The 24,934-nt window shown below is 41.5% G+C and overlaps 1 pseudogene; it reads left to right on the forward strand.

Moving 5' to 3' along the window:
- Positions 1-6,260: 6,260 nt before the first annotated feature.
- Positions 6,261-6,772, forward strand: LOC116868360 (annotated as a pseudogene).
- The last annotated feature ends 18,162 nt before the right edge of the window (positions 6,773-24,934 follow it).

A 24,934-nucleotide genomic window follows, 5' to 3' on the forward strand; every position in this document is an offset into this window, starting at 1 on the left:
CCACAGATTTTAAAAAGTTAAAAATAATCCGAAAGATCTGTACATTTTGATTGTTGTAACATGTCACTATATTGCTCTCTTATAAGGGTATAATAACGGGGCACCTGGGTGGCTCAGTGGGTTAAGCCGCTGCCTTCGGCTCAGGTCATGATCTCAGAGTCCTGGGATCGAGCCCCGCATCGGGCTCTCTGCTCAGCAGGGAGCCTGCTTCCTCCTCTCTCTCTGCCTGCCTCTCTGCCTGCTTGTGATCTCTCTCTGTCAAATAAATAAATAAAATCTTTAAAAAAAAAAATAAGGGTGTAATAATTTACTCTCCTACCCCCAGTTTACAGCCCTAATATTACCAATCTTTTTCAACTTCGCCAATCTATGTCCCTTGAAAACGATGTCTTGTTCCAATCCCTGTTTCTTTGATCATTGAGACTGAGCAACTTCTTATTTTATATTGGCCATTTATATGTCTTCTATAAATTGCTTATTCATTTCTCTGCTGATTTTTCTATGCACCAATCTTATTTTCATATTAATTGATAAGTTAAAGTAGCAAGGGCTTTATTTTTTTTTTTAAGATTTTATTTATTTATTTGACAGACACAGATCACAAGTAGGCAGAGAGGCAGGCAGAGAGAGAGGGAGAAGCAGGCTCCCCGCTGAGCAGAGAGCCCGATGTGGGGCTCGATCCCAGGACCCTGGGATCATGACCTGAGCTGAAGGCAGAGGCTTTAACCCACTGAGCCACCCAGGCACCCCTAAAGTAGCAAGGGCTTTAATAAGCATTGCATCATCTGTATTATATATAATGGGAAAAATCAAAGTGAACTTTATTTTCAAACAATTATTTAAAGTATGCATGACAAATCCATAACATAGTACTCCATGCAGTCATTATATTTATATTTATCACTGCCCAAAGCAACCTACAGATTCAGTACAAACCCTATCGAAATACCAACACCATTTGTCACAGAACTAGAACAAATAATACTAAAACATGTATGAGACTACAAAAGACCCAAAATAGACAATGCAATCTTGAGAAAGAAAAAAATGCTTCAGGTATCATGACTTGAGATTTCAAGATATACTCCAAAGCTGTGGTAATCAAAGCACTATGGTTCTGGCCCAAAATTAGACACATAGATCAATGGAGCAGAATAGAGAGTCCCGAAATAAACCCATGTTTATATGGTCAATTAACCTATGATAAAGGAGACAAGAACATACAATGGGGGAAAAGACAATCTTTTCAATAAATGGTGCTGGGAAAAGTGGATAGCTACATGTAAAAGAATAAAACTTGGATCATTTTTTAACACCATAAGTAAAAATAAACTCAAAGTGGATTAAAGACCTAAATGTGAGACCTGAAACCATAAAAATCCTAGAAGAAAACACAGGCAGTAATGTCTTCAACGTCGGCTATAACATTTTCCTAGACAAGCCTCCTAAGCAAGGCAAGAGAAACAAAAGCAAAAATAAGCTATCAGGACTACATCAAAATAAAAACCTTTTGCACCGCAAAGGAAACCATCAAACAAACAAACAAACTCCCCCTAAAAACCCTATTGAATGGAGAAGATACTTGCAAATGGTATATCTGATAAGGTGTTCATACTCAAAATATATAAAGAACTTCTACAACTCAGCAACAAAAAACAATCCAATTAAAAATGAGCAGAGGACCTTCTTTTCCAAAGAAGACATACAGATGGCCAACAGACACTTGAAAGGATGCTCAACATCACCAATCATTAGGGAAGTGCAAATCAAAACCATAATGAGATTATCACCTTACAAATAGGCAGAATCAAAACAGATAGAATCAGAAAGATAAGAAATAACAAGTGTTGGCAATGGTGTAGAGAAAAAGGAACCCTCATACACTGTTGGTGAGAATGTATATTGGTACAGCCACTATGAAAAAGAATATGGAGGTTCCTCAAAAAATTAAAAATAGAAATACCATATGTTCTAGTAATTCTACTACTGAATATTTACCAAAAGAAAATAAAAACAACTCAAAAAGATATATGCACCCCTATGTTTATTGTAGCATTATTTATAATATCCAAGATATGGAAACAACCTAAGTATCCACTGATAGACAAATGGATAAGGATGATGCCGTATATATGTATGCAATGGAATATTACATAGCTATAAAAAAGAATGAGATTGTGTCATTTGGGACAACATGGATGGACCTAGAAGGTATTATGCTAACAAATATGTCACACGGAAAAAGAAAAATACCATATGATTTCACTCATGTGTGGAATTTTTAAAAAAATGAATAAATGAAAACAGAATGTAGAATCAGACCTATAAATGCAGACAACAAGCTGATAGTTGCCAGAGGAGAAGGGGGTGGGGGAGATGGGCAAAATGGGTGTAAGGGAGGGGAGATACAGGCTTCCAGTTATGAAATGGGTAAGTCATGGGAATAAAAGGCACAGCATAAGGAATATAGTCAATGATACTTTAATAGTGTTGTGAGCACAACATAATGTTTAAACTTGACAAATCACTATGTTTTACACCTGAAATGAATGTACCATTGTGTGTCAACTATCCTAAAATAAAAGTACATATTTGTCAAAACGTAGAGGGTACAACATGAAGAGTCAACCCTAATGTAAAACCATGGACTTTAGGTTATAATCATGTGTCAATACAGGTTTACTGACTATAACAAATGTCCTACTTCAGTGAGAGATGTTGGTAGTGGGGGAGACTGTGCATGTATGCGAGGGCCATGGTATATATGAGAACTCCTTGTACTTTTTGCTCAATTTTGCTGTGAACCTAAAACTACTCTAAAAAGCAATGTCTAGGCTCCAACCCGCTGATCGACTCGGGTCATGATCCCGGGGTTCTGGGATCAAGCCCCGCATCGGGCTCTCTGCTCGGTGGGGAGCCTGCTTCCCCCTCTCTCTCTGCATGTCTCTCTGCCTACTTGTGATCTCTGTCAAATAAATAAATAAAATCTTTAAAAAAAAATAAAAAATAAAAAGCAATGTCTACTTTTTAAAGTATATATTGACATGGACAGGTATTATCTAAAATTATTTATTAAATGTTCATATTAAGATAATTTCTATCAGGGGGCCTAGGTGGCTCAGTTGGTTAAGCATCAAACTCTTGATTTGGTTCAGGTCATGATCTCAGAGTCATGAGACTGAGTCTTGTGCTGGACTCCATGCTTAGCATGGAGTCTGCTTGAGACTCTCTCTCTCCCTCCCTGCCCCTTGCTTTTTCTCTCTCTCTAAAATAAATAAATAAATCTTTTAAAAAATGATCATTTCTCTGAGAACACTATTTAAATACAAAAATAACATACTGCTAATATTATCTAATTGTACAATCCTAGATTTCATAATGATCATACTGTGAAATTATTTTTTTTTAAAGATTTTATTTATTTATTTGACAGACAGAGATCACAAATAGGCAGAGAGGAAGGCAGAGAGAGAGGAGGAAGCAGGCTCCCCGCCGAGCAGAGATCCCGACGCGGGGCTCGATCCTAGGACCCTGGGATCATGACCCGAGCCGAAGGCAAAGGCTCAACCCACTGAGCCACTCAGGTACCCCCATACTGTGAAATTCTTTAACATGTATTTTATTTTATTTTTTTAAGATTTTATTTATTTATTTGACAGAGAGAGATCACAAGTAGGCAGAGAGGCAGGCAGAGAGAGAGGAGGAAGCAGGCTCCCAGCTGGGCAGAGAGGCTGATGTGGGGGCCAATCCCACAACCCTGGAATCATGACCTGAGCCGAAGGCAGAGGCTTTATTTAACCCACTGAGCCACCCAGGTGCCCCTTAACATGTATTTTCAATTATTCAAGTATATTGCTGAATCAACTTTAATATTTTTAAAAAGATAATTTATTTTTTATTTTTATTTTACTTTTTTCAAAGATTCATTTATTTATTTGAGAGATAGAGAGAGCAGGAGAGAATGCAAGGGAGAGAGCAGGGGAAGGGGCAGAGGGAGAGAATATCTAAGCAGACTCCCACTAAGTGCAGAGCCCAATGGGGGGCTCGATCTCATGACCCATGAGATCATGAACGAGCCAAAACCAAGAGTCAGATACTCAACCAACTGAGCCACCCAGGTGCCCCAAAGATAGATTATTTTTTTTTTAATTTTTTTTTTTTTTTATTTGACAGACAGAGATCACAAGCAGGCAGAGAGGCAGGCAGAGAGAGAGGAGGAAGCAGGCTCCCCGATGGGCAGAGAGCCTGAAGCGGGGCTCGATCCCAGGACCGTGGGATCATGACCTGAGCCGACAGCAGAGGCTTTAACCCACTGAGCCACCCAGGTGCCCCTAAAGATAGATTATTTTTAGAGCAGATTTCTGTGTACCACAAAATTGAGTAAAAGGAGAGATTTCCTGTGTACCCTCTGCCCCCGTGTATGCATGACAGCTATTATCTATATATACTGACATGGAAAACTATCCATAATAGATATTAGGTAAAAAGAAAATCAGCAGAAGAACATACATAATAAATAGGACATAATTTGAACTGTAATATGTATGTTTGATAGGTGCAAGGAAAACACTACAACACGTTTTATTATCCCTGATTATGTGGGAAAACAGAAACTGACAAGGTAAATAACCAAGAACAATCAGCTACAAATGGTGAAGCCTAGAGTGAAACCAGGTTTGTCTGGCATGGAACCTCTTTAACATTAGGTAGAAATGTCTGTGAGGGAATGCGGGAAGCCATCGGCACAATGATGCAAAAACTGGGGTGGTGGAGTGAACGGGGTACATTTGTTTTAGGGAAACCAGGCTATGTTTCATTGCTGCGTTGGTGGGAGAGTGGGCGGCGGGGGTGGGGGGGGCACACCAAGAACCACTGGGGAATCAGTGGGTCAACCTCAGTTTAGAGCAAAACCAACCATCTTGAATTCCAGAGAACCGAGGTTCAAATCCCTTCTCAGAGAAATCATCCCCAGCTATTGAGCCTTAAAATAGTAAAGAAACTAACTCCTCTTAGGTTGTGTTCTTAATGTTGCAACCTCTGTTATCTCACATAGAGAGTTTTCTTGGCTTATGTAGCTTTAGGTCATCTGATAAACGATCTTCTACGCAAGGTAGGAATCTCCCCTACAATCATACTAATGGGTATTTTTTTCATCCTTTCTAGCTCAATAAATTCTGACCTTTTATAAGGCATAGAACTAACTGCTGCTTTTATTGGAGTGGGCTATCTTTTTATTTGAATGTATTCCTGCAAAATATTTTATGTGTGCAAGTTTTTACTTATGGGAACAGAATTGTATCACGTATCTCCTTCAGGTGTTTATATTTTCCCACTCAGCTCTATGTACTTAAGAGTTACCCATGCAGCTTTGCCTCCATCTAACCTGATACTACTCACAGAGGCTGCAGACTCCGGCGTGTGCCTCACATCTTACCTGTGTCTTCTCACAGGGATGAGAACCTGGTGTAAACTCAACTCCTGTCCACCATTGGCTACGCCACAGGAAACAACTTTGCCCCTGTTCCCGTATAACCCGTGTCAAAATTTCTCTGGAAAGTTTCCTAGAAGCAGAATTTCTGGGTCACAGATATATGTATGCTTCATTAGACAAATCATGCCAGATTGGCTGCGTCAGGTAGATGCCCATCAGCAGGGGAGAATAGTATGTTCCTTTTTTCCCCCATTGCTTCCAACCCTTGGCAAGATCCAAATTTCTCATTTTTTGTTAGCCTGAAAGTTATAAAGTGATATGCTTGGGAATGTTTTTGTTTGCATCTCTCTGAGTACTATCCACTCGTGTTTATATAACTGACTAGCCCACAGTAAAGCTGATATGCTGAGAAGGGTAAGATTGATCCTGCTGTTTCAGGTTTCTCTTGCATACCTTATTCCGTTCCCTGGGTTAGGCCAATATCATTTTTTAAACAGCTTTATTGAGATATAACTCATCCATGTAAAGTGCACAGGTCAATGATTTTTAGCATATTCATAGAGTCGTGCAACCATTACCAAAATCAATTTTAGAACATCAAAAACAAAAAAAGTGTATAGCAGGGTGCCTGGGTTGCTCTGTCAGTTAAGCTTTGGACTCTTGATTTCAGCTCAGGTTATGATCTCGGGGTTGTGAGATTGAGCCCCGAGCTGGGCTCCGCATTGGGTGTGGAGCCTACTTGGGATTCTCTTCCTCTCCCTCTGCCCCTTGCCTCCTCTGAAAAAATTAAATAAAATAAAAAATAAAATAAACAGGCATCTCTGTGAATATGGCGATGCAAGCAGTGTGGAGCATTCTGGCTGGGGCATGCAGCCTGCACGTCACCCCACCACCACCACCTGCCTTGGCCCTGGGGGCTGAGGGTGGGCGCCCATTGGCCCCCCGCACATCAGCTCTGCACTGCTCTCTAAGCATAAATTCACAGACAAACATGAATGGGTAACAACCAAAAATGGTATTGGAACAGTGGGAATCGGCAATTTTGCACAAGAACTTTTGGGAGATGTTGTTTACTGTAGTCTGCCTGAAATTGGGACAAAACTGAACAAAGAGATGAGGCTGTTGCTTTGGAAAGCGTGGAAGTGCTCATGAACCCTATTGTCCTCTACCAGGAGAAGTCACCAAAATTAATGACGCTCTTGCAGAAAAGCCAGGACTTGCCAGCAATCTTGTTATGAAGATGGTTGGCTGATCAAGATAGCTCTCCGTAATCCATCAGAATTGGATGAATTAATGAGTGAAGAAGCAAATGAAAAATATATGAAACCTACTGAGGCGTGAAAACGGAACCCCTAAATAAACAACTTAGTCTAGCACAGTGGTCTTAAATTAGTGGTACACAGAGGATTTAAAATAGCAACCATTAGCAATACCAGTGGGAAAAAACTACTTGCAACAATGTTAATGGAAGAAAATACCCCTTAACTTTATAATGATTGCAGAAAAACATAATATGCATCTGTTTTGCAACGCCCTCTGATTGGTATGTTCCAGTTCTGATGTTCAGAATCCTGAAATGATCTGCTGTTAAAAACTACCCATAAGGGTGCCCAGGTGGCTCAGTTTTTAAGCGTCTGCCTTTGGCTCAGATCCTGATCTCAGGGTCCTGGTATCAAGGCCCACATTGGGCTCCCTGCTGGGCAGGAAGCTTGCTTCTCCTTCTGCCCCTCCCCCTGCTTTTGTTCCCTCTCTGTGTCTCTCTCTGTCAAATAAATAAAATCTTAAAAAAAAAAAAAACTAGCCATAAAAATTGTGTAATTCAAGGATAACATCATTACCCTAAGCCTTAGGGAGTATTGTAACGTGCTTACGTCAATCCCTGGGTAGGGCTTGAAATATTAATCTTTCCACTGGAAACAACTGGCAGTAGAGAAAGGTTTGTTAGCTGTAAAGCATCAGATATAGAACAACATTACCTTAATTTTTCAATATACTGTACTTGCTGGTGCTTTTTTCACACAACAAGCAACGGCCTTGCATGAAGATAGTTTAATAACAAAACATTCAACTTCTTTGTTAAAAAATAATAATAAACCATAAAAATAAAAAATAAAATAAATAAAAATATGTACAGCAAATGTTTATTAAGAAATGTATCAGGGGCTCCTGGGTGGCTCAGTTGTTAAGCCTCTGTCTTCAGCTCAGGTCATGATCCCAGGGTTGTGGGATCGAGTCCCACATCGGGCTCTCTGCTCAGCAGGGAGCCTGCTTCCCCCCTCTCTCTGCCTGCCGCTCTGCCTACTTGTGTTCTCTCTCTGTCAAATAAATGAATAAAATCTTAAACAAACAAAAAAAAACTTTAGGAAAAAAAAAAGAAATGTATCAGCAGTTACCTGTAACTCTTTTTTTTTTTTTTTTTTTTTTTTTTAGGGAGAGAGACACGGGAAGAGGGGCAGAAGGAGAGAGAGAGAGAATCTTAAGCAGATTTCCTGCTGAGCATGGAGCCTGAGGCAGGGCTTGAGCTTGTGACCCTGAAATCATGACCTGAGCCGAAATCAAAAGTTGGACACATAACTGACTGAGCCACTCAGGTATCCACTGTTTTAGAATATTTCTATCACCTCAGAAAGAAACCCTATGCTCATTAGCATTTATTCTCCATCGTCCCCCAAACTCCCATACACCACAGCCATGAATCTACAAATCTCTGTAGATTTGCCTTTTCTGGATATTCCTATAAATGGAACCACACAATACGCGGTCTTTTGAGACTGGCTTCTTTCACGTAGCCTTATGTTTTCAAGGTTCATCCATGTAGGAGCACATATGTGTACTTCATTCCTTTCTATTGCTTAATAATACTCCATTGTACGGACGTACCACATTTTCTGTATCCATTCATCAGTTGATGGATTTGGGGTTGTTTTCACCTTTCGATAGTTATAAAGAATGTTACTATGTACATTCATATACATGCTTTTGTGTGGGTATGTTTTAATTTCTCTTGGGTATATACCTAAGAACTGCTAAGAAGGGTAACTCCACGTTTAATAATTTGAGTGACTGCCAAACTGTTTTCCACGGTGACTGTACAATTTTACATTCTCACCAGCAATGTACTAAGGTTCCAATTTCTCCACAACCTTGTTTCACTTGTTATTGTCCATTTTGTTTATTACAGCCATCCTAGTAGGTGTGAAATGGTATCTTCTGGTGGTTTTGATTTGAACTCCTCCCCTTTTAAAGATTTATTTATTTATTTGAGAGAGAAGGGGGGTTGGGGAGGAGTAGAGAGAGAGGGAGAGAGATCCATACTGGGTGCTGAGCCCAATACGTGACTCAATCTCACAACACTGAAATCACAACCTAAGCTGAAACCAAGAGTCAGATGCTTAACGGACTGTGCCACCCAGGTGCCCTGATTTGAATTTTCCTAATGACTAATGCTGTTGAGCATCTTTTCATGATGCAATTTTCATGGGTTACCTGTATATCTTCTTTGGAGGAATGTCTATTCAGACCTTTTGCCCATTTATAATTGTTTTTTTTTTATTTTTATTTTTTTTAAAGATTTTATTTATTTATTTGACAGAAATCACAAGTAGGCAGAGAGGCAGGCAGAGAGAGAGGAAGGGAAGCAGGCTCCCTGCTGAAAAGAGAGCCCGATGTGGGGCTCGATCCCAGGACCCTGAGATCATGACCCGAGCCAAAGGCAGAGGCTTTAACCCACTGAGCCACCCAGGCATCCCTACAATTGGTTTTTTAAATTATTACTGAGTTGCAAGAGTTCTTTATATATTTTGAATACAAGTTTCTTATTAAATTTCTGATTCAAAGTATTTTCTCGGGCTAATTGCCTTCCAGCTTAGCTGTGATGTAAAAAATGTAACAGCTGCCAACACTACCCACATTTCTGTGATTTTTTTCTCACAATACTTCTGTCACCAAATACGTGGGCTCCCCTCCATACCAGTGAATTCTCCAACTCTCTGGACACAAGTAGGTATCCTATAATTCATTTCAGTTCCAACATGAACCACCCAAAGTTAGCACAGACCCCACAGGTTAAGGACTCAGTCCCACAAGTCTGCCCTCACTTTAGCTTTTCACCTGTACTTCTGACCAATCAGCTAGAGATGGCAGGTTCTTTTTTTTTAAGATTTCATTTATTTATTTGAGAGAGAGAGAGAGTAGTGTAGGGACAATGGGAGCGGGAGAGAGAGAATCTCAAGCAGACTCTGCACTCAGTATGGAGCCCCACATAGGACTCAATCTCACAACCCTGAGCTCATGACCTGAGCTGAAATCAAGAGTTGGACACTTAACCAACTGAGCCACCCAGGAGCCCCTAGGTGGGAGGTTCTAACGACCCCTTCCTCAGGCTCAGTTCATTTACTAAAGCATCTCACAGAACTCAGGGAAACATTTAACTTACTAGGTTACTGGTTTATTATAAGTGGATATAACTCTAAAACAGTCAGCTGGAAGAGATCCATAGGGCAAGGTGTTGTAGAAAGGGCATGGAGCTTCCAGTCCACTTTGGAGCATACCACTCCTTCTGATCTCCATGTGTTCAACAGCCCGAAAATTCTCCAAACTCCAACTTTCTGGGTTTTATGGAGGCTTTGTTATCTAGGCATGACTGATGAGATCATTGTCCATAGATGATTACCTCAGTCCCCAGGCTCTCTCCCCTCCTTGGAGGTTGGAAGTGTGACTGAAAGTTCTAACCCTCAAATCAAGTCTTGGCCTGAAGCTATGGAGGGGCCCACCAAAAGTCATTTCATCAGACAAGAGGTGACTCCTATTACTCAGGAAATTCTAATGGATTTAGGAGCTCTGTTTCAGGAACTGGGGACAAAGACCAAATATGTATCTCTTAGAGTATCACAGACATAGATTGCCTTGAAGAGGAATGAAGAAAGAAAACAGATTCCAGGTTGATTATCAATTCAATTTAATTCATTTCCCACATTAACAACAACCATCTATGTGCAAGCTATTCTCAGAGTGGAGAAACTTCAAGAAGCTTACGGTTATGACATAAATGAGTGGAATGGTGGCTGCTAAAACTGTGAAATACTAGAAGCAGAAGGGTCTCCAAGGTCTAGCAAGTGTCTGGCACAGGTGGCTCCACAAACATTTGCTTGATATAACTGAACTGAGGAGGTAAGAACAGAAGTAAAAGATGTGGCAGAAGTAAAAGATGTGGAAGAAAACCTGGAGGGGAAAGCCTGTAGCTACCTGCCCTAAAAATGTAGAATTTTTGAAAGCACTCCCTTAGAGCTAATCAGGCTGAGCTCTTTCCACATCAACCATTAAGTCTTCAGATTTGGGATTTTTACATCAGCCCCACTGTTCTGTGCCACACAATGTGTGAAACAGAGTCAAGAAGAGCGAATGCTGAGAGGTATAAAGGACCGAGACAGATGAAGGGGAAAGCAGCAGGAACCATGCCACAAAGTGAGAACAGAAGTATTTAGGTAATTTTTAGTTCTATTTCCTTTTCTGCTTGCATGACTGGCAGTGGACCCACTTAGGTTCCCTGGGATTTTCTTATGGCGGCCAACTTTGCACGCATGGTATTTGCTTGATGTAATTTCCCCTAGGGCAGTGCTCAATGCAGCAAAGGCTTTGCCAGGAAATGGAGGATTCTTCATTCATTCATTCATCCATTCATTCATTTATTCATTCATTTGACAGATTTATACTGCTCTGCTTTAAGTGTTGGGGATATTCAATTTATTTATTTATTTATTAAAAGACTTTATTTATTTGACACAAAGAAAGTGAGAGAGCACAAGCAGAGGGAACAGCAGAGGGAGAAACAGAAGCAGGCTCTCCACTGCGCAGGGAGCCCAATGCAGGGTTTGAACCCAGGACACTGGGACCAGGACCTGAGCAGAAGGCAAACACTTAACCTACTGAGCCATTCAGGTGCCTGGGGGGATATTACAACTTCAACAAAAATCCACCTTCCAGGGAGGTCTGGGGAATGGCAGATATAACTAAATGAATGAATGGGTAAACATCCAATGTGTGGGTCTGTGCTCTGAAAATGTGAACGGGTAGAGGAGAGGGAGAGTTATTTTAGGTAGGTAGTTAGGGGAGACTCCCCTAATGTACTGAGGAGTAACCAGAGACCTGCAGGACAGGAGAGAGTGGTCCCCTGAGCTGTCTCCAGTAGAGGCCAGAGTAACAGAGCCGAGATAACCTGGGGAGAGTGGACGATGTTCGGGGGAGGAGCCAGGCATACGCATATAACATCGTCTCCATTAACCCAACACATTTTCTATTCCTAGCTTCCTTTCTGTTTTATTTTATGCTTTCTATGATAGGTTTTACTGATAAGTTTTTCAACGATGTACTAGTGTATTTGTAATTGCTCCAACATGCTGTATTTTGAAGAGATGACTTGTATTTTCCACGAAGTCTGGCCCTATAAATTTTGTGTCACGGATTCAGACTTTAAAAAAAAAAAAATTCTTTCAGGAAAAGTGATTCAAAGATGTGTAGCTGCTACCATACGGCCAGCGCTTTGACTTGCAGATATATACTCAAAATAACAAAAACACGAATCCACACAAAAACTTGTACATGAATGTTCATAGCAGCATTCTTCGTAATAGCCCCAAATGTCCTAACCTAGATGTCCATCAGCTGACGGAAGAATAAACAAAACCTTGTACCTACCATCTTAAAAAAATGGAAACTGCAGAATGGAACTTTATAAAACATATAAGTGATTAGCTATTTGCAATAAGAAATGTTGAAAACTTGTTTTCTCCCCGTAGATGTACCTTACATGATGGCAGGCTTCCAGGAGGCAGGACATGCAAACTGCCCGTTCTCTAAAAGGCTAGGAATCGAGACAATGTTGCTTCCCTGTATTTTGGTGGTTAACAGCAGTCACAGGCCCAGCCCAGATTCAAGGGTGTGCAAAAATAGACTCTACCCTTGATAGGGCACCCTTGGTAGGGCAACCACATGTGAGTATAGGAAGGGAAGAACTGGAGATAAGTTATCACAAAGATAGAACTGGTTGGGAACTAGGAAACAGATTTAAAATGTCAGAAGCCGCTAGTAACTAAAGAGCAACCTACAGTTTAAGGAATTGAAATTCGGGTAATACACACTTGTCTGATGCCGAGTATACTCTAGTTTCTTGACTTTGGGCTTAGACATATGTATTATTTACCTATTGTTGCATACCAAAGGCCTCAGCTCACCTAATCTTTAGCTCCACTTGAAACAGCTGCTGACACCTTTCTTCTTGAAATCTATACTGCCCTTCTCTCACTTTCTGTTGTTTTTCTTCCCACCTCAATGCTACTCCTTGTCTCTTTGCTCAATCATCTTCTTTTTCCCAACTTCTACATCCTGCAAAATCTCAGTACCTTGGCCTCCCGCCTCCTCTCTTCTCCTTACTTCTTAGGTGGTCTTGTCCTGGTGGGTTTAAGTTCTATGCACACACTGATGACTCCAAAAATCATGTCTCCCTAGAAGAAGAGATGAATGTATTTAAGTGCCTACGCAAAATCTTCATTATATGTCGACTAGGCATCAGAAATTTAACTCCCCCAAGTAAAACCCTTGATTCTTTTTTTTTTTTTAAAGATTTATTTATTTGACAGACATAGATCACAAGAAGGCAGAGAGTCAGGCAGAGAGAGGAAGGGAAGCAGGTTCCCCGCTGTGCAGAGAGCCCGACGCGGGGCTCGATCCCAGGACCCTGGGATCATGACCTGAGCTGAAGGCAGCGGCTTTAACCCACTGAGCCACCCAGGCGCCCCAAAACCCTTGATTCTTCTTCAACTCCACCTGGAGAATTTTCTAGCTTGTCCCTTTGTTGCTCCTCTTGGCCCCCCGCAGTTTATTCTCTGCATAACAACACGAGTGATCCCTTTCAATCATAAATCCGTTCCTGACACTCATCTGTTCTCTTTCCCTGGGTCTTCTTAACTATGAGAGTAACATCCAAATTTCTAATCTTAGTGTACAATGCCTTACAGATTCCAGTATTTCTCCAGCCGCCTTTCTGCTTAATTTTACTCACTAGCCATGCTCCTATCTTGTTGGCTTCCTTGCCACTTGGCTACAGAGCCTTTGTACTTGTCCTGTCCTTTCCTTTGCCTGGAGTACTTTTTCTTCAAAGATATGTGTGGTCGGTTCCCTCCCTTCTATTACGGTCTCTCCCCCTGAGTGCCCCTGACTCTAAAAAGTGTTCCCTGGCTTTCTCACCTCAAATAGCACATTTTCCCTGCTCTATCCCATTATTCATTGTTCTTTTTCTACAGACCATTCATTGTTACAGAAAGTAAAGAATATATTTATCTCTGTTGTTCTATCTTCTTTTCTCTAGTATGTTCCCCAAGGACAGAAATTTTGTCTGTTGAGTTCACCGCTGTAATCTTCAGTTCTCAGAACAGTTTCTGGTACATCAGGAGATGCGCTAAATATGTATTATTTGAATGAGTGAACAGCCATTTACTGAACAACTAAAAGGAGAGAGCTGCAATAGAAAAGAGGAGGAAGAACAGAGAAATTTTGTGAGCTGGGACATTGCCAGAGACCAGCAAGCCTAGAGCAAGGTAGGGTGTTACAGGCGATGGCAGCGATTAGTCAAAATTCCTCGCATTTACTAGGCTGTCTAAAGCCAGGAATGACTCTACATACTTCCCACATGTTAGTTTATGGAATCCTCCTTAAAACTATGATTTGAGAAATACTACCATCTCCTTCTTCATGCAAGGAAACTCAGCGTAGGGAGGTTAAGAAACTGGCCCAAGGTCACAGCTCATAAATTGAGAGCCAGAACTGAAACAAGCTGGCTATCTTCAGAGTCTTGTTCTCCACTATTGTAATACATAGCCTCTCAGACAAGCCGAGTATGAGGCCACTGAATTCATACTTTAATTACTTCACAATATTTTTTAGAGCCAATCCTGCTTACAGTCTTGGTGTCTTTCCTACAGGTATTGTAAAGAAACACGTTAGTTTTGCACAACCTTTCTACCATTTGGCATATCCTTGATAGATCTCTGGCTTTGTTGCCTGTTCTTAGGAGTTATGATTGCACATGGTGTGAAGAGATGCACTCAGCACTTGACTGGGATGCTAGAAGTTTGGCCTATAGTTACTCCCAGTCTGTAGTTGTCAGCTCTGCAGTTTTGGGCAAAATCTATCGCCTCTCAGAGTTTGCACTGAATTCTCTGAAAAATGAAGGGGAGAGGAAGAGGAGGAAATAAAACCAAAGGTACCTCCCAGCTCCAAAATTCTTTGACACATTGACTGCTGGTCGGGCAAAAAGACTTCTGGTCCTTCTCTCTCCCGAGCTCCCTGTTTAGTCAATGAGGTAAGAAGGAAGAGGTGAAAGGTCCTGGCTGGCTGCACTCTTCTACTATGATCCTTATCTATAGTAAACCTGTGGGCGGCTCCGCCTGCTCTTGGGCCCAGTTAGGAAATCAAGCCTTCTTCTGGAATAAAACTTTCTATATCAGTCACTGAAAAACAGACGGAAAGTAAATTCAGCTAAAAATCCAGCAGAGCGAGCCAACATTGCAAAACGGATGGTTTCTGTTTTATGCTTTCCTTCCCAATGAGAGCTCTTGCCAGCTGGCTAGTCTTAAGCAAACTCACCCCTCAGGTTCAATTTGTATTCTACTTTAACTGCTCATTTTCTCCCCTTTCAGTGCCACAGAGTGCTGTGTTCTCCGCTTGTCCTTTTTCTAAACATGGAAGGCCCCCAGCAGATGATACTGTATAATCTCTACCTGGTGAAACAGAAAATGCTCTTCACCCTCCCCTGCCTTTTCTCTCCGTTTACTTTATCTGTAATCTCTGTTCTTTCCTGGTGCATGAAGTTTAGTCAGAAATTTATTAGTCAGAAATTTATGCTCATAGGTACGGTGTATTTCACTTGTGGAACACATTAAAACAGAAGACTTTTTTTTTTTTTAAAGATTTTATTTATTCATTTGACAGACAAAGATCACAAGTAGGCAGAGAGGCAGGCAGAGAGAGAGGAGGAAGCAGGCTCCCCGCGGAGCAGAGAGCCCGATGTGGGACTCGATCCCAGGACCCTGGGATCATGACCTGAGCCGAAGGCAGAGGCTTTAACCCACTGAGCCATCCATGCGCCCAACAGAAGACTAATTTTTGTTAAGCAATCGGTAAAGCCAATTTTTGTTAAAATAATTTAAGTTTTCAAAACAAAGGTGAGTAGGAACATATTTAACACATCGATGAACTATGTACAGACAGTGTGGGAAGGGGATATGCTTTGAAGACAGAGGGTCCTGGGTCTAAATCCCTGCTATTCCTCTCAATATTGTGTGGCTGAGGGCAAGTCATTAACCCTTCTGTGCCTCAAAATTTACTCCATCTGTAAAATAGGGATAATGTTACCTACATCAAAGGGCTGCTTCGTGAACATACTTGAGTTTTCTGTAAACACTGGCATCTAACAGATGTTATGGCAGGGAAACAAAGATGTTTATGGGGCCAGTGGGAAGAACATATAAGGCCTCAATGAGTTGTGCTTTCACTTTCTTTTTCTTGAGAGATAAATCACATAGCTGTTAATGAACTTTGGAGCCATGTTGCAAAGATTCAAGTTCCAGCACCGTCATTTGTAAGCTATATGATCTCAGGTAAGTTACTTAACCTCTCTGTGCCTCATCTGTAAAATGGGGATGATGATAGTAACCCTACCTCATAGGCTTATTAAGATTAAGTGAATTACTACATGTAAAGCATTTAAAACAGTTCCTGGACAGAATAAACATTTGCATCGGTGAGTGCAATGGTCCATTTTATGTGTCAGTGGGACTAGGCCAAAGTACCCAGATATTGGTCCAACATCATGTCTCCATGTCTCTGTTGAAGGTATTTTTAGATGGGATTAATGCTTAAATCAGTAGACTTTGAGTGAAGCAGATTCCTCTCCATAATGTGGGGGGCCTCATCCAGTCAGTGAAAAGTCTTAAGAAAGAGACACTGACATCCGCTAAGGAAGGAATTCTGCCTCCATCCAGACTGCCTTGGGTCTTGTGCTGCAACCTTACTTCCTCCCTGGGTCTCTAGCCTGCCACTGCATGGCAAGACGTTGGTGCTTTACTCTTTCTTCTGCCCGGACTACTCCTCCTTCACGTATATCCATGGTCTGCTCCCTCCCTTCGGATTTGCATCTGCGCGAGATGAGATTTCTTAAATCTCCCTCTCTCCTTCCACCTACACGCACACACCCCTGTTATGGGTTCTGTTTCTCTGGAGAACCCTGCTACAGCAAGTGATGATGATTTGGGTATGTAGCCTGAAGTGATCGTCTATATTGGTTCTTCAGTGAGCGTAATCACATGGCAAACTTTCGCTTTAATCCTCCCACCTCTGAAGATTTAAGAAAACTGAGAGGAGAAAATAAAGACTTGCCTTTTAAAAAGGCAAGGAAGCAAGGAGGTAAGAAAGCTCATGGCAGGTACAGAAAATGATGTGTTTGGGTGGAATAAGGGTCCACTTAGGGAAGTGGTGGGTCATAAGGTTGGAGAAGGGCAGGGGCAGCCCATGGACAGGTCTGAATACAAGCCTTGGAAGCTCAGGATTTCTTTCCCCGTCGGAAGTGGAAAGCTACCCAAACTTTGGGACAGCGCGGTAAGATGAAAACACTCAACAGTGGTGTGGGATTCATCAGGAGGAGGGAGAATCCAGGGAAAGAGAGAACAGGTAGAAAATACTATGTGACCTTGCATTATGCTGTTATCTACAGTTCATCACCAAAGAGCATTAAGCACCTGTTTCCTTACTGTTTTCATTGGGTCACATTTTAGGCCATATGGTGCTTCCTCAGGTGAGCAGGCTTATGTCCCTCTCTCAGTTCCCTCCCCCTTTTTCCTTTTGCTATAATTCGGCTCTCCTCGGGGCTCCCAGCTTCCTGCAAGTTCCCTACTCTTTGTGAAGGTAGGGTGGCCATAGAGAACGCCTCCCCCCCCCCACTTTTGTCCTTTCTGACCTTTGGAAATCTTTCCTGGTTTCAACTTGGAGGAGTAGTGTGAGTTCCTATTTTCTTTATATTAAAGCATCTTCAAAAAAACAGATGTTTTTTGCTTTCTTTCTATAGCAGAACCATTACATGCTATTAGTTTATTTGAGTTTGAAAAACTTTTCCCGGAGAATTTTTGTTTGTAAAATCTAGATCACCCAAAGCCAAGGTAACTTTTAAGTGGTAAATGCTAAGCCTGGTTTTAAAGTCTATATTTAACACTGCCAGGGAGAGAAATGCCTCTGGGTACTTTCCCAGCATATGCTAATTAGCTGAAAAAGAATACTTTCTTTGCTGCCATTGGTGGAGAAACTGACCAATAGAGGAGTAGTTCAGCACCTACACCCACTCTGTACAAAATAGGGAGGTGTGTTTGTACATGCCAATAACTCATGCTCTTGGTTGCCTCCTCACAACCAGTGACAAGTGTGCCTTTCATCATCTCTTACAATGTTACCTTAAGATTCCAAACTTTAATCTAAATGAGACTCAGAAAAGAGGAATGAGAGAAATTAGACATCATTTCTAGTAGCTTATAAGCATACACACTTCTGACATTACAGATTTTGAAGATGATGGCAGTTTTTTGTAATACTGCATGGATTTTATCCACTTGGATAAATCTACTAATTTGTATGTTCATTTCATTCCACTGACAATAAATGTATTGAATGCTCTTTATGAAGATTACGAGGGAAGTTTTGGCCTGTTTCAGCCATATACTAATAACAGGACATTAGCGGCTACTACTCAGCAATAAACACTGAGTTTTACATTCTTGAAGGTATAATTTTCATTGCATTAATCTGTACCATTTCCCATAGCTAGAAGGGTGCCATATTAATTTGTTTATAGGTTGCTTTATAGGTGGACCAAATGTTTTCTTTTTCTTTTTTTTTTTTAGACTGGCTGTTTATAGCCTCCTCCAATGTATTGTCAAATCTTCAGAGTAATAACACTGTTTATTTTTATGGGACACTTACATTCTCTACCTAATTTAATTCTTGCAGCAGTTACATAAGTTGGCCAGGACAGGTTATATTTAGTGCTATTTTATCTGATGAAATGGGCACAGTGAAGTTAGCTACTTATCTGAGGCCATACACTGGTCAAAAGTGATGTTGGAGTCTAGGCTCAGGACCCATGCAAGGAACATTTTATTTGATTACAAGATACTTCTCAAGAGTTAGAAATTTGTTTTTTTCCTTCTTATTCTTTCTAGGTAGACTTGTATAATATTCAGCAACTGAATATCCCTAAGTTAAAAGGGAGGCAGAGACAGAAAGAAGAAGATGAGCCACGAAACTCCTAGGATAATATTCAGAGAACGCCATACTTTTTTTTTAAGTAGGCCCCACGCCCAGCCTAATATGGGGCTTGAACTCACAACCCTGAGATGAACACCTGAGTTGAAATCAAGAGTTGGACACTTAACTGACTGAGCCACCCAGATGCCCCACACTTTTCTCATTTTAGCGTTCATTATACTTAGATACATGTGTACTATTTACTCTCCCACCTCCTAATTTTCATAAGAGCAGAGATCATGTTCATATTGTTCATTCATTGCTATAAACCCAGAGCCTAATATACATAGTACTTGATGTACAGCTGGAACTTCACAAAAAGTTACTGAAAAAAATGAACACAAATTTCTCTTTCACTAAAATTGCCCCAAGAAAACCTCAACCAAATGATTTTATTTTATTTTTAAAAAAGCTTTATGTAAGTAATCTTCACACCTGACATGGGCTTGAACTCATGACCACAAGATCAAGAGCTGTGTACTCTTTCAACTGAGCCAGTAGGGTGCCCTAGTCAAATGATTTTAAGTTGGAGCTACTCTCTGCATCCATCAGGATAGACTAGGTTAAATTAGCTCAAGATGCCATAACAAACAAAATCAGTGGCTAAAAATGGTGGTTTATTTCTCGCTCATGCTATATAATGGAGCAGAATTCTGCTCTTCATAGTCACTCAGTGATCCAGACTGATGGAGAGGACATGATCTAGAACAGTGTGGGTTGCAATGGCAGATAGAAGTGGGCCCTGGAGGGTCTTGCCAAGGAACATTAATGCTCCAACTCAGAAACCCTGCTTACAAATTCATTGTCCTGAACTGTCACAGGTACCTCCCCTTCCCATAGCACCACCCACAAAGGAGCCAGAAGCTCCTGAGTGATGGCGAGTGAGAAATATTTGACTAGTGGTGTTAATGACTACCAAATTTATTTCCTTGATTCTGAGCTTTTGTGATTTAAGTAATAAAGTCCAACTTTGCTGTAACCTTTCCTGCAATACATTTATAAAATATAATTGTCCTCATAATGGCCCTGTATAAGATTGATGCATGGTGGGGCACCCCAGTAGTTAAATGTCTGCCTTAGGCTCAGGTCATGATCTCAGGTTCTTGGAATCAAGCCCCACTTCTGGCTCCCTGCTCAGTGGGAAGCTTGCATCTCCCTCTCTCACTCCCCCTGTTTGTGTTCCTTCTCTCACTGTCTATCTCTGTCAAATAAGTAAATAAAATCTTAAAAAAAAATAATGATGCATGGTGAAATTAAATACTTAAATAAGGTCAAATAGAAAAGTCAGAGGTGGAAATGGAAAGGTAATTCAAATCTCTATACTACTAGTTCTAGATGAAGCTCATTTATTCTGTATTTGTGGAGGAAAATTATACATGGGGGGAAAAAGCAACATTATATTGTAAAGTAAAATCATTGCTGCAAGTTTCACTGGGTCCAAGGAAAAAACATAAATTCTTTGTGTCAGGGCGCCTGGGTGGCTCAGTGAGTGAGATCCAGCCTGGGGTCAGGGTAGCCCCGTGCTAACCATGGAGTCTGCTTAGGATTTTCTCTCTTCTTCTCCCTCTGTACCCGCTCCCTTTAATAATAAATAAATATTTATTATTTTTTTTAATTTTTAGAAAAGATTTTATTTATTTATTTGACAGAGCACAAACAGGCCAAATGGGAGGCAGAAGAAGAGGAAGAAGGAGAAGCAGACCTCCCCACTGAGCAGGGAGCCCAATGCAGAGCTCAATCCCAGGACCTCAGGACCATGACATGAGCCAAAGGTGATGCCCAACCAACGGAGCCACAGAGGCACCCCCAATAAATAAAGATTTTAAAAATTCTTTGGGTCAGTATTTTGGAAGCTATTCTGGTAACACAGAGAAAGGACATCTGGGCTAGCAATTCTGGAGAGTGTAAGGACCTATTTAGCCAGAGCGCTTCCATCCGTCAAACAATAACCTTGTTGTTTAACCCTTAAACTGTCCCTGCTCCTCTTCCTCCAGGGAAAAACAAGTCCCGGAAACCAGCCTCAGGTAACAAAGCCCAAATAAAGGGTGGGTCAGGCCAGGTGGAGACCTCTATCAGTGGAGGGTTGCATATTGTCTCCCTAGTTACCCAGGAGTATGGGCCCCACCCTTTGGGAAACTTTTGGGCGCCAGTTCTAACCAAGGTGATAGGCTAGGTCAAATGCCTACTATAGGGTAAATTGTAATATAATTGGTCACTTATGTATGACCTAGCATGACTGTGGAGTTTCCTCTGTGTGTTACAATCTCATTGACCACCTGTGCGTGGCCAGGCCCAACCACATGGCCTTTGCCCTTAAAAGCTAGTCTGTGAAACAGAGAAAGTTCACGCTCTCTTATAAGAGGTGAGGCCCTGAATGTTTGGTTTGATTCTTGATGCCTGGCGCAAAATAAAGCTTTGCTTGACCTTCGCTTTATATCAGTCTCGCTCCTTTAATCACGGACCCATTATTGGGGGACCTAACAGAGAGAGTAGGCTGAACTGTGCAAAAATACATCCTAGTATTATTCCAGGCTCCTGCTTAGGCATGAGGCCAGAAGTAGCATAGAGACAGTCACCTGGAAAATTACTGATTCTAAAGTAGGAGAAGAAAGAATGTTTTCCCTCTACTCTCCGAGGTTCTCTGGCTGGGGACCTAAAAATGAAACTGACAAAAGACAAATTAACAAGAAAGAAAAAAAAGTTGTGTGTTTTTTGTTTTTATTTTTGAGTGAGATGGCATTAATGCCTTAGTAACACTAGCAGATCAAAACCTAAGTCTGTATTGCCTGAAGGTTAAGAACTAAAAACCTAAGGAAAACCAATCACAAACAGCAAATCAGACTATGCCAAATAAAGTAGCTGCTTAAGTTAGAGCCAGATAGTTTCCTTGCGTTGCTCTCCTCTCTTCTCTATAAAGTCTTGCCTCTAGCTCCTATCTGTGGAGCACTCTTTAATGATTTCTGGTTTGGGCTGCCCAATTCCAATTGATTTTTGCTCAAATAAACTCTTAAAATGTTTACTATGCCTCTGTTTACCTTTTAACAGTTCCATGCTGGTGGTTCATTAGCCCAAATCTCGAATGGCTTTCTCAAGACTCACATGTCCTCACTTTATATTTTATAAGTCCCCATGCCACCCACTTGCCCAAAGTCTCATGACCTGTCTTGGGAATAATTTCCCGATAGTCACTACTATCAAACCACTGAATTCTTTAAAATATAAAGTAAAATACAAAGGAGCTCACCTTAATGAAGGCATGGAGTGTTGTGTTCACTTGATTCTTTGGGACATTATAGAATGGTCCCTCATGCTGAGTTCATGTACATTTGTACTACCTTTAGCATCAGAGATTCAAACAGCCTTAGCATAAAATTCAAAAGAAGCAAACTACTGGTGTTGTTTGTTATCAACTGTGGTAAGATATGGAGTGGTACGGTTTTCTTTTTATCCATTTAGTTGAGAGAGCATCAGAGAGAGCATCAATGGGTGAGGGGCAGAAGGAGAGGGAGAAACAGGCTTCCCCTGAACCAGGAGTCCTATGGGGAGCTCAGTCCCATGAGCCTGGGATCATGACCGGAGCCAAAGGCAGATGCTTAATGGACTAAGCCACCCAGATGTCCCAGTGGTAAGGTTTTCAAATGTAATTCCGAGGACTGCAATAACATCAAACATACGCATATTCTTCAGGGCCACCTAATTGATCTTGTTTATCATATGACTGTAGGTTATAGTCTGTTAGAATAAAAGGATATGGCATCGTCATGATGTTCTCAAATGGTGGGCATGCAGTTTGTAAGAACTTAAAAAGAAGGTCAAAATGCCAAGCATAATTCAAAATGTTTTAGTTTTCCAAACTTAAAATTTCCCACATCAACAGTTCTCGTTGTTGCCAAAAGTTTTCACATTCGTGAGAGCAAAGTCCTTCATTACCTGGTCTGAATGTTTGGGATATTACAATACATGGTACTACATTATTGATGAACGGTCAAAAGTAACGCAATTGTTGGGGCACCTGGTGGCTCAGTTGGTTAAGTGTCTGCCTTTGGCTAAGGTCATGATCCCAGGAGCCTGGGATCTAGCCCCAATTGGACTCCCTGCTCTGTGGGGAGCCTGCTTCTCCCTCTGCCTGTGCCTGCTGCTCCCCCTTCTTGTATTCTCTCTCTGTCAAATAAATGAATAAAATCTTAAAAAAAAAAGTAACTTAACTGTATTTAAGCTTCGGCCACCAAAATACTCCATCAATATAAAAGGCCAAGACATGTACTAAAATGTACATATTATCACTAAGGGTCATAGCTCCAAACTGAAAACTACTCTAATGTCTTTCAAAAGAATGAATTCATAAATTACGGTATAGTCACAAAATGGAATAAAATGAATCATCTACAACTACATGCAACATTATGGAAGAATCTCGTAAGTATAAAGTTGAGTAAGGAAGCCAAACACGAAAAAATGTATACTTAATGATTTTATATATGTCAAGTACAAAGACAGGCAGAACTAAGTCTGTGTTGTTGACAGGACAAGCAGCGACTGGAAGGCATGATGGGGTTCCTGGGTGTTAATAATGTTCTGTTTCTTGAACGGTGTTGGATACAACAAAGGTGTATTTGGAATGTGAAAATTCATTGAGGTGCACACACAGCTTGGAATGTGTGTACTTTTCTGCATATATATTATGATTCAATAAAAAGTTAACGAAAGAAAGAAAATTCTAGGAAGCCCATGAAAATGGAATCTCAACCCAGCATAATAATCCTTCAAGTCATTACCAGAATTTGTGGGTCACCAATGTAAGAATCAGTCTCTAAATAGAGTAGTTAACAAACTGGATTCAGAACAGCTGTCCCAGGAGCAGGATACCTGATATGTCAAAACAGGCTAATAGTTTCCCTTTAATAGCTCCAATCTGTCTGCTTTCCCCTCCCTTAAGTGGTATCACCGTAGCTTAAGCCTGGTCATCTCCCACCCTGAATTTCACCCAAGGTGGTCTCCTCACCAGTTTCCTAATAGCCTATTCTACCTGTTCTCTACACATTAACCTGTGATGTAAAGTCTAAACTAGATCCCTTTATTTCCTTGCTTAAAATGCGCCAGTAGAATGCCATTACACTTAAAATGTAATGCAAACTCGAAGACTTGGGTATATGGTTTGACCTCAGTCCACCTCATGTCACGCTGTTCTGCCCGGCCCTATGCGCTAGAGCCATACTGCTCTTCTTTCTGTTCTCCAAAATGTCAAACTCTTGCCCCTCAGGACCTTTGTCCTCTCTGCCCAGAATAGTTACCGCTTTTCAGGTTCCTCGGCTGACTACTGATTGCCTTCTTACTCTTCAAGTCTCCGACTGAATGGGATCTTATAAAGTTCTCTTACAACAACCCTCCCTCTCTAATGTCAACCTCCTCTTATTCTCTATATCCACACTTTGTCTATTTCTGTCCTTGACGTGATTCTTGTTTCATATGCTTGTTTACCTGTTTGTTTGCTCCCTTTTCCTTATTAGCCTGTAAGTTCCGTGAAGGCAAAAATCACGTGTATTTGTGTCCGGATTGCAGCGCCAATGCCTGGTGCAGTGTCTGGCATACGAAAGATCCTCCACAAACATGGAAATATCTGTCAAACGAATGAATCGATGTTCCCAAGGAATCACAAGACGCCTGTGCAGTCACGAAGAACACAGCACTGTGAGTTTTCCAAAGAACTGCAGTGAAACCAGATGCCTTTCAAGTCCTTCTGCCGAAGTGTTGGCATTCGTTCTCGGTTTCCTAGTTGTCACAACGACTGCCCCCTTGCCACAAGGGACACACACCCCTCCTCGACCCGCTGGCGATTTACCCAGTCTCCCGATCCCACCCACCTCCCAGGCGCCCCTTCATTGGCCCTACGGTCAAGGCCTTCGGGGAGGGCGGGATGTCACCTCGAGTCGCTACTGGCCCAGGTCGACGTCCCTCTACCGCGAGCTGCGAAAAGTCAGCCAAACCAAATTGCAGTCGCGGGGAGGCTCGTTCCGTTGGAATCTATGATTGGCTGCGACCGAGGGCGGGCGGCCGGCGCACAGACTCTCCGAGAGCAGATTGGCCAGGGTTGCCGTCAGTCAGCAGGAACAGACTTCCCCCCCCCCCTCTCCATCTGGCTCACTGCGGGCGAAAAACTGG

This window comes from Lontra canadensis, unplaced genomic scaffold (assembly GCF_010015895.1).
Source record: "Lontra canadensis isolate GAN:19392208 unplaced genomic scaffold, GSC_riverotter_1.0 scaffold1, whole genome shotgun sequence".
Classification (NCBI taxonomy): domain Eukaryota; kingdom Metazoa; phylum Chordata; class Mammalia; order Carnivora; family Mustelidae; genus Lontra; species Lontra canadensis.